This window comes from Gallus gallus, chromosome 2, assembly GCF_016699485.2.
Source record: "Gallus gallus isolate bGalGal1 chromosome 2, bGalGal1.mat.broiler.GRCg7b, whole genome shotgun sequence".
Taxonomy (NCBI): domain Eukaryota; kingdom Metazoa; phylum Chordata; class Aves; order Galliformes; family Phasianidae; genus Gallus; species Gallus gallus.
Genome location: NC_052533.1, coordinates 95,469,990 through 95,481,197, shown reverse-complemented (window position 1 = coordinate 95,481,197; position 11,208 = coordinate 95,469,990). Strand labels below are relative to the sequence as shown.

At 34.1% G+C, this 11,208-nt stretch overlaps 1 long non-coding RNA gene across 1 annotated transcript; it reads left to right on the top strand.

The window, feature by feature from the left end:
- Positions 1-87: 87 nt before the first annotated feature.
- LOC121109736 lies at positions 88-9,647 on the top strand. Its single transcript, XR_005857413.2, has 4 exons — positions 88-229; positions 817-878; positions 4,636-4,735; positions 7,748-9,647. It is a non-coding gene; the product is annotated as an uncharacterized LOC121109736 (long non-coding RNA).
- The last annotated feature ends 1,561 nt before the right edge of the window (positions 9,648-11,208 follow it).

Below are 11,208 nucleotides of genomic sequence, written 5' to 3'. Positions count from 1 at the left end.
TTGGTTATAAATGTTAGCCATTAACTATGGCAGTTAGCACAAGGAAAATTGCAGCCATATAACAACACAAGATAGAAACGACTTCTTGCCTCTGTGGCATCTCCGTGAGCTGTAAAGAATAGAGAGGAATTCTGCACTTAACCTCAAGGACAGTTTGGTTGGTTTGCATCCCAGCCTTTACTAGCTCACATTGTTTTATATCATGCAGTATCAAAAGAAAAAGGCATTGGTATGTCAAATGGTATTTTGAATTTAACCTGATCTAAAAAAAGAAAGATTTCTAATTGCTGTGAGCAGTAACATGATTTGAAATGTGAATCATATAGTTTATGTTACTCAGACAGTTCAATGTTTTTTTGACAACGTCTTCACTAATTAATTAAATTTAAATGTATCTACATAATCTAAAATTTAAGCTTCAATTAATTCCCTTCAAGTATTTACTTAAATTTATTAATTTAACTCTTCAAGTCATACTTTATACAAATAAATTATAGAAATCAAGCCAAAAAATAAAATTACTACTTCAAAGAAACTATGCATGGTAGCCAAGGCCTTTAACTACAAAAAACATATATGGATGCTACAGTAGTCAACATTGCAAACTAAACTGAAAAAATAAATTGCACTGGCCTGGACCAAGCAAATGAAGAAAATATTGTCATAAAAAAAGACATTTTACAAAGGTTGCTCTGAAAATAATGCCTCCTATTTTGTTATCCTGGTCCACAAGTTCAGAAGCAGATGGTGGTGGTATGGCACTAGATACTGAACATTCCCTCCAGTATTCCATTACATTTTGTTGCTGTGTAACAGGTGGAAGAAGAGGGGCTGCCTGACAAACTGGTGCCTGACGTGGCAGTGCATGTGAAGCAGAGGTTTGTTTTTGAATTCATTCATGTAGACAAAATTGCATCCATTCACGTTCATCAACTCTTGCTGAACATTTATGGAGACCAACCAGTGGATGTGAGCACAGTGAGGTGGTGGGTGGTATGTTTCAGCAGTAGCAACAGCGGGTCAAATCTGCTGTTGCAGATTTTTATGAGAACGTTATGCAGGCTCTTGTGCATTCCTGGTAAAAATGCATAGCTAATGATGGTGACCTGGTAAAAATGCATAGCTAATGATGTGTTTAAAAATAGTGTTTTGTAGCTGTGAATTTGTTCTGTCATAGTTTTATTTTGTTCTTTGTATTTGTTGTAGTTTGCATGGAAATAAATAAGAAGTGTTACTTTTGGAGTGACCTAAGTACTTTGAAAGACTTACATACTTTGTTCTATTCAGAATGGCCCTTTTTTTTTCTTCTTCTTCTTCTTCTTTTCTTTTCTTTTCTTTTCTTTTCTTTTCTTTTCTTTTCTTTTCTTTTCTTTTCTTTTCTTTTCTTTTCTTTTCTTTTCTTTTCTTTTCTTTTCCTTTCCTTTCCTTTCTTTTCTTTTCAGAAAAAAGAAAAGAAGAGGAAAAGATAGTCAATATGAACATAAAATATATACTAAGATACAGTCAAGAATAATCAAATGTTAAAGTGAAACTACATAACTTTCTGATTTTTTTTTTAATTTTACAAATAGTAGAAGATCGATTCAACAGCAGTTCACAAATTGCTGACTTCATTCTCAGTTTGCCAGATAATAAACACATAACAATAAATATCAGCTTTACTTGTGTGCATGTGAGAACTGAAATGAAATTGTATATAGTAGCGTATATGTAGAGTGATAACAGGATCTGAAAACCAAAGGAAATATTATGACTCTTTCAATTTGCTAGAGCATGAAAGAATCTAAGTCAGGATTTTGTTCTTTGTGGACAGAGGAAACTAGGTTAATTGTCTCCTTTCTTTGCTTTTATCCTTGGATAGCTAAGGAAGGTTTCTGGCATTTTCATTCTTTGCCCAGAGCTCTGCTTTGGCTCTCAGTAGGGTGTTGAGTGTTATGTGTGCAGGAATCTGTTCTCTCTGCTTTACCCTCTGCAAAGTACTGGAAAGTATCTTAGGTCAAGCTGATTTGATCTCAAGGATCACATGTGGCATCTTGAAGAACTGAAAGATAAAAAGTGGTATGATATTTTGGGGTGTTTTCTATTAGTCTATTTTCTCCTGCAAACAAGTTCATTTCTGACGATGATGTCTGTGGTTTAGACTTCTGATTTCTCTCTATTTTAGCTCTTACTCTTTGTCTGTAGGAAAAAAACAAACACTACACATTGTTTCATACTGACATTTTATTCAAAAGATGCATCTTTACTTTGATTATGTTATTAGTAATATTGAAAGCCATTTCTGTTCAACATTTCTTCCTCTGTTTTCACATTTGCTCAATGATTCTAGCAAAGTGTTATCATGCTGTGAAAAAATTGTACAGTCAAATGTTTATAGACTTAGAACTGAATATTATTGATTATGCAATACTGGGAAAAGTTAGGAATTTCTTTTTCAAAAGAAGATGATGAACTAACTTTTGAATTGACTGAGTTACACACCATATCTGGAAGTGTACATTGATCCATAAATCCCATTGATTTAAGGATTGCTTATACTGTGTAAGAGATAAGCGAGAAGGAATCTTGGATATTCACAGTGATACAAGCATCACCAGTAGAGGATGTGAAAAGATAAAAGTTCTTCCTCAGATCCTTTTGAGAAGGGTCCATAAAAGGATGGTTGCTTTCCGCAAAGGAAAAACGTCCCTAAATTTCAGATTGCATTGAGGAAGAAAAGAAGTTTATGACAATGTTTTTGCAGCTGATAATATTTTTAATTACTTTTGAATGATCATCACAGCAAGAGAAATCATTTAGGAATCATTACCACAGCCAAAACCAAAATAACTTTCAAATACCTTCATTTTTAACATGATAGGGTTTTTTTAATAACCAGAAAGATGTACCATCATTAAAATGTTTTCTGAAAAAGGGCTATTTTAATTTAGATTTTAATTTGAAAATGCAGTCATGCCAAGCAGAAAGTCTTTTTTTAATTAAAAAACAAGCAAGCAAACAACAACAAAAACGCATAAAAACAAACATTAGAACTTTAAACCACTATCCTTATCTCTGTATTAAAGATTAGAAATGAATTGATTAATCCATACTACTGATGGCTGAATAGAAATTTTTACTGTTGCTTTCATTTAAATAGGGAACAAGAAGTAGTGAATGGCCGGGTAAACACCTCAGTTTAGTGACCTTTGTAAACTGCACAGATTTGTCACAGTACAGGTAAAATAGCATATTTACTAAAATATCCAGAACTTTGTGTCACATTCACTACAGCAGTAACTTTGGTTTCATGTTGTAGACATTCTACTGCAAGTCATAAATAGCGAGGTTGCCAGACATAAGACTGAATCAAAAATTCAATATTCACTGAGATGAATATCCCATAATTTCTCATCTCTGAAGCATTTCATGAAGCCTTCTGGTACTGCTTTGTAATATGCAGAACAAAATATCATAGGACCATGTTACCAAGGACTGTCAGTACAGTAGTTCCCTGCAGTATTAAAGTCCGCAAGACCTGATTTTTAATATACTCATGAACAATAAATAAAATACATGTTGCATGCAGAAATAGCTACATTCTTTGGGAGGACAACCAACCAGCTGCTTTCATTTCCAGGCTGGCAACCATAGGGATGCAAGAAGAGTGAGGTGTTAGTCCTGGGATTTTACACTGAGAATTTTCACTAATAAATGTTGATGTGTCAGCTGTGCATATACCCTTTTAAAAACGTTTACCCATTCAAAGCAAAACTACACTGAACTCCTAGTTTAAAGCTGTGTTTTGCCTTTTACATACTTGTTACAGATAAAAGTATCCACGGTGAGATGTTTTTCTTTTCAAATAAAAAAAATATCAAATCTCATTTTGAATGCATCTCTTAGAAAAGAGGAAGTTTAAAATCTACTTTATGGAATACACTAATAAACTTTTCTCCGATGGGGCTGAAACACTTTTTAGTGTGGCTATTCTTCTCTGATACCCCACAGTCAGAGTATGCCAGGCAGCCCACAAGTTTCTTGAGATTTGCAAAGCACTCCTGAAATTCCTGGAGTATGAATTTCCTAACTGCAATTCCACTTTAAGTAGGAGTACACCTTGGATAGCTTCTATGTTATACTTTTCTTTTTATGCAGTATAGAAATCTGCCTCAGAATTCAGTTCCAATGAAGAAATAACACAACTTGGCCTTTGCAAATAGTGGAGGTGGGAGATCTTGCTCAAAATTATTTGAGCTGTCAGTAAAAGAGCAAGTGGTCTATGTTCTAACAGATGTCAAAACTCAGAGGTGTAGTACACTAGTTAGGTTGTCAATGTGTCTTACTTTCATTTTTGTTACTGTTTGAGCAAATAAAAACAACAAATTGAAAACAGAGCTCTAGGACAAATATGAGAAATTAGAAACACTGATCTCAGGTATGAGAAATAACAGTTTTCATACAATCTTTATGAAATATTTACTATTTGCCTCACATATGCTTGTATTCTCTCCAATTCTAATTAAAAAACAAACAAAAACAAAAACAAAACAAAAAAGAACAACGAAGAAACAACCAACCTAAACCAACCAACCAATTAAAAAAAAAGCCAAAGACACGTTGATTTCAACAATTTTCTGGAATTTTGTTTTGCAGATGCTGCACTGAACTTTTGGCATTTCTCAAATGAAAATTACTACTTTATCAAGACCTACCACTGGTCTTTATTAGTGAGGTCTCACTTCCTTAATGACTGGTGAGTATTAAAGTAAATAAAGACAGCAGAATTATTTTCTTTTGATTGAATACCGCCTTTTCACTGCACAAGTTTTTTTGTTTTGTTTTGTTTTGTTTTCCACTGCAAGATTAAGAGAGGAAATTGTGCTGACTGCAGCTTCTGTTCTATTTATGCATATACGTATGCACACACAATTGGAATTGCAATGTTTTTGCTGATGAGATATTGTAGCCTGGAGCAACTGTAGGAATCTGTTGAGTGGTGTATATTCCGTGTTGTATAAATTATTATTTTCCTTTAATAGAATGAATAGGTGTCAAGAACCTGAGGGCTGGTTGTTTGACTTATATGTGTATTTTTAAGTCTAGCATTCATTGAAAGAAACAGCAGTTTCTGTTATGTCCTTTTACTTATCAGTCAAGATCTGTTGATAGCAAAAGGTACTGAAATCTAAGCAGTTTGATTATTCAACATATATACATATATGAGGGCTAAATGAATCCCATAAATCAAAATGACTTAGTTGAATATCTTTAGGAGACTTTAGCACTGATTGTAGTTTTCCAATGGAGTGGCATTAGCTTAGACTACAAGACAATAATGACCTCTCTAGCATGAAATTTTCTTTAAAGATTATTACTATTTCTGTTATTGACATCCTGTTTTCCTCGGGGATCCTGCAATATGCAGGAAAGTTGGGATAAGATGGGAAAACATTTCAGGCGCAGATTCCTTTGTGAGTTCAAGTGCTGAACTGATATACGAGGGCAATGTGTGCACATTTCCAGACTACCTACTCTGTATACTTCGGGATCACATGCTTTGGGTGACCCACTCTCCCACTGCATTGTCTTTGTTATCCCCTTTAGTAAAGGGGATTAATTTATATATTAATTTTAAATAAATAAAATTTAAGTAAATTAGCTTCGGTGACCTGTTGCTTCAGAGAAGCTCTATCCATGGAATAGCATTGCTCCTGGTCTTCTAGGATTAGAGGATTTTTTTTGTTTGTTTGCTTTGTTTTGTTTTTTTTGTGTTTTGTTTGTTTGTTTGTTTTAATATGTCCTTCCTAATATAAGATATTCTGTCGACCTTGAAAAACTGTGGTTTCTCAGTGTGTCAGGGATAACACTGAGTTCCAAGGAGTAGATGGTAATGTCAGAAATTACAGCCTCATAAAGTCCTTAATTCTCATCATAAAAATAATATATAAAGTAGAGTACTATGAGGGTGCCTTACATATTGCAGTGTCAGGTTTGGGAGCATTACAATAAAATTTATAACACCTTTTTATTTGATGGTGGGTAAGAAAGTAGAAAGAATAGCCATGTTATAAACGAGTGAGTTTTGGGGGGGCAGTTAAGGGGAGGGGAGATGGGAGCATGCAACCCTGAGCTTTGGGGATTTTACTGTATCTTTAAAACAATGTTACTAAGAATCCCAGCTGTTCACCCCAGGTGAAGTTTTTAAATACATGATGGGCAAAAATAAATAAATAAATAAATTCTACTCATTATTAGACAAATGCTTTTTTTTTTTTTTTTTCTTCAGAGTGTTTGAGAATAAAAATAACACAAATAACTCTAGCAGCTTCTGAGAACACAATTAGAGAGCCCAGAAAGAGATCATTTTTTCAGGCGATAACAGATGAAAACCCAAGAGTGTTGCAGCCAAGGGGAGTTTTCCCACTGATACTAATGAAGGCAAGATTTCTCCCAGTTTCCCTAGGACAGTGTCATCACCTGAATTCTGAGCATTAGTAATCATCTTCATGGTTACCGCTTTCCATTCTAACAATGACTAGCTTTCATGTCTGAAAGTCTAACACAACAAACTCTGTGTCCAACCAACAGAAGATAATAAATAGTTCATTTAATCTCCTGCCTGTAGGACTCATCTCTCTGGCTTGAACCAATTAAGGTCAAATTTTTGCTTCCAAACAGTGGTTAAAATGATGGTTGCTGTAAAATTACAAGCATGTCATATGTGAAATAGTAAGCAGGTCTAAAATAATCCATTTTTCAACTTGAAGGTAAGAATATAACAGATGTTAGCTTCATTATTTTCTAAAAAGCCTCACTGAAGATGCTTTGTGTGAAAGCTGTTGAATATAAACATATGAACAGGTGTAGAGTACATCAAATACTGAAAAAGTTTTCAAAAGCAAATGTAAGCACAAACACTCAAGGTCAAAATAAGAAGTTACAGCGTACACAGAAGTGATTTATAAATAAATGAGAACAAATTTTCTTTCGCCTATAGTCACCCATCTTCAACTAAATATTTTGCCTAGGATGGACAGGCTTAGCCTTGTCACAATTTGCACAGGGCACAGTCTGCCAGGATTTGCTGAAGAGTTCGGCATCTTGCAGAAGCACTTTTCCTTCTGATCTAGCTAATTGTGGACTTTTATTACTGTGACTTTGTTATTGAATTCAGTGGATAGATTGAAATGCATGTAGAATTGAGGCCCCATATATTTAGGACAGATTGTGGAATTCTGTAGTACTTGGGAAATTTTGAAAGCTATCATTCATATTTGTTTACTTGCAAAACTGGCTTTTAGAATTAGCTCTGTTTTTTCATCAGAGATTCACTGTGCTCTGGTAAATGGTTTTCATACATGGTTAATCATTCATACATCATTATGTGGGCACAGAGTAAGTCTATCAAAAATTTAAAACAACCAGTTGTTGTTCTGGATGGCAGCAGATGCTGAGTATTTCACAGATGCCTTCCTCCCATTTGCATGGTCTTGTCACTAATGTGGAGATAACAGAAACACATTTTCCAAGCCTCTGCTGTGCACTTGATCAACGCTCTAGTGGCAAATGAGCTTCAGTACAGTAGTGTCCAACAGGTGTAAAAGTGCAGAATGGGGTTTTTGCTGGAGTGTTTTATGGATATCTGCTAATTGCATTCTACTGTTCCCAACACTTGCACGGGAATCTCACACATTTATAATCTCTACAACACTAATGGCTAGGATACCTACTGTTTGAAGATAACTGCCCTTTTTTTTCCTCACAGCCTGACAAGTTGTTCACTCATGATCTGATGGATTTGTTCCCAAAAACCAGCATGCAGCTCCCAAGCAATGATAGAATATGTATCCTCTTTTTGAACGTACGTCTATTATACTTTTGTTTCCATAGAAAAAAAAGTGCTAATTACTCCTGTTTATGTTATTATTCTAAGAAGGATCATTTATTTATTTATCATATGCATTAGAGTTTCAATAATTTTAGTCCTCATTTTACCTCTACTATATTTAAAATGTCTTGTAAAAGGGATTTAATAATGATTTTCTGCCTTTCCCTGTGAATTACTGGTATGCAACTTGGTTAAAGTTCTTAAGCTTTCAAAGTAATTGAAAAGTTGAGTTGAATCTAGGAAGAATTAACTACTGATATTTTTAGAAAATAAATTAAAGCCTTTCTGCCTTTCAGTAGACCAGCCTTCTGAATATCCTTTAAGAGCTGTACGCAGCATCAGTTTTAGAGAGTGTTCTCACTAATGTCAGCCTTTTGAATTTCACAAGGTAATTTTGACTGCAACAAGTAGAAAAAAATCCCATCATTTTAGTTGACAGCATTCTGCCATGTAGTTAAGTTTTATTTAAACAGAGGCATGATTTTACTGAATAAGTATAATGAATCTTGCAGTACTTTATGCAAACATATTTTATGCCAGATATTGTCCTTCAAGAGCTATTTCAGTCTGATAATTTCTTTTGGTTGAACGTAATATGGCTGTCCCTATATTTTAATGAGAAATATGCCTTCTCTGAAATTATCCAGTTTCATGCTTGAGTTTATCATTGTGATGTACTCACACCAAAACCTCTAAATTGTGTGTTAAGTGCATTTGACTGTCATAGGATGCAGACATTTGTACAGTGTCAGAGTTCTGTCCCATCCATACAGTGTAGTTTCTCCCCAGTGATGCTTGTGATGAGCACAGGAAAAAATAAAAATAAATAAATAAAAATAATAATAAAAAACCCACCCACAAAACATTTCTAGTATTTTTGCTATAAAACAAGGCTTATTTCCTTTCTCCTGTGGCCAACTATGTGGATTTCATACTGCTAGGATTATTATGAGAAAAAATCCTTGTCAGTTCTGCCCCTTTGAACTCCTCTTTAGAGCTCAATTCAAACTAAGGGAGTAGCAAAAATGTTTCCAGTCATCCTAGATGACAACATCGTGCCATACCAGGAAGTTTGATCTAAAATGAGACTTACTAGCTTACTGAAAAGAGAGCGCAGGCAATGAATTATTCAGAGCTTCTAGTCATCAGCCTTCTTTTATACCATGTTCCATCCCAGGATAGATGGTTCAAGCTCAAGTACTATATTTGTCAAAAGTAAACTAAACCTGCTGCCCAAATCCCACAATGGCAGTGTTAAACTGTTTGTATATTGTTATGGCTGTCAGTTAAGGCAACTAAAGCACAGAAATTCTGAGCAGGGATGTCCCCATGTTCTTAACTCATCCCCTTGTGTTTTCACTTTGCATGAACTCAGAAAACAAGCAATGTTGCAAGAATTACTGAGGCTGCAACAACACCTAGGCACAGGGGAATCCATTCAGAATAGCGTCAGTGATGCAGCAGTAACTCTAGATTTCCTCTGTTTGTGTTTAATTTAAAACATTATTTGTAGACTTTTTTTTTTTCTTTTGTAGACAGCAGAGAGATTTTATAAATGCAAATCGCATGGCCATCACTTGGAAGTTTTAAACAAGAGACTCTAGTTTCTTGATGTGATACTTCACATGATCCCATTGGATTTAAAACAGAAAAAATTAGCTCAGTGTTATTGTTACACATACTGTTTTTTGTGATTTTTACTCTTTTCTTCAGTTTGCTTGTATAAAGAGACTATTTATTAAAACAATTAAGAAAGATAAAGTCTGCTCAAATGAACATGAAAATTTTCTCCCAAACTTGTTTTATATTTTTGGGTATATATTTGGGAAGTGTCAGTAACTGGGTGCTATTCCACTATCTTAAATAGTCTCTAACTTAAATCAATCACTGTGAGCACAGTGATTCATTCATCATAATTACAGTTTTTAAAAATATTTACTCTTTCAGTTACTCTACTAAATCTACCACCATTTTAAAACTGATATTTTCTGAGCAAGCCTAGTCCAAATTCTTCTTCTTACATTTGATAAAATCAGTGTCACTGCAAGGTATGAGTCTCTTATGAAAACAATGGTCTTATCACACTGTTAGTGTCTACATTTGGTAGCACTCAAATTTCTATTTATCTTTTGAAACATTTTTCTCAATGAATTTCTTCATTCAGAATCAACCCCACTATTTTATCTCTTAATAGATGTTTTCCCTTTGTCTCAGGTAATTTTTATTTTTAAAAAATATTTGTGGATGGGTATGCTTTTTTAATGCACCAGTCAGTTCTTAGCAGAGATGCTTATCTCAGACATTCTAGTAGTTGCTGAGTTAAAACAAACAAATGAACAACAACAACAAAACCATTACTATTACTGACACCAAATCCAAATGTATTTTCTTACCAAACTGGGGCATCAATCATATGTCAGTTTCTGTGGTGTGAAAATAGAATTTCTAGAGCTGCAGAGAATCTTGACTGTTTTTTTTTTTTTTTTGTGTGTGTGTGTGTATGTGTGTGTGCAATGGAATCTCACATGCCTTTATTATTTCCACAAGCTGCTCATTACACTGTCAGCAGCTCATAGTAATGATTGTGATTTCACTTATTTTTCTCAAAAGCCTTTCTTTTCTATAGAAGACTTTTCTTTTTGAGAACTCATATATGGCATTTGAAAATATCTGTTTATAAATGGAGAAATTAATCCCAATTTTATTGATATATCTTTCTCAACATTTTCTGAAGCACCTCAGATTATATTATTGTTACAACAACCTTAAAAAATAAAATGCTCAAATGTTTATTACTCTTAAGGAAATAATATTATTTAATCTTTTTGAAATGTGAAAAATACCCATGTCTATTTACGCTTAAGGAATGCAATTATATTTCCAGTAATTAGGCCACGGATATTAGAAAATGGCAGAGTTGACTCTGATTTATCTCTTGTATATATTACTCTAATTATAGCAAGATTGTACTGGAGAAAATATTTTATAAATATCAGTCAGTCTTCCATGTGCTGGTACCCCATGTCTGCAAACACATAGGCAGCAGTTTGAGACCAGATGGCTGAACTAGGAATGTGTTATTTACATACCCTTGTGTGATTTCATTGTGTGTTATGAATGTGCAAAGCAGGTTCATAGGCCTACAGGCAATAGTTATCCACTTTTGTCTAATTTTTCAGTAGCTAACTTGCACTGATGTTTCTAGTTTCAGGATTGATACCATTATTAACATGATTGATTCCTCCACTGTAAGAATACAAATTAGTTTCATTAGGCAAACTTCTCTGCAAAATTTTAAAAGCAGCTTTCTAAAGTGAAGTAAATATCCATTCTTGGCT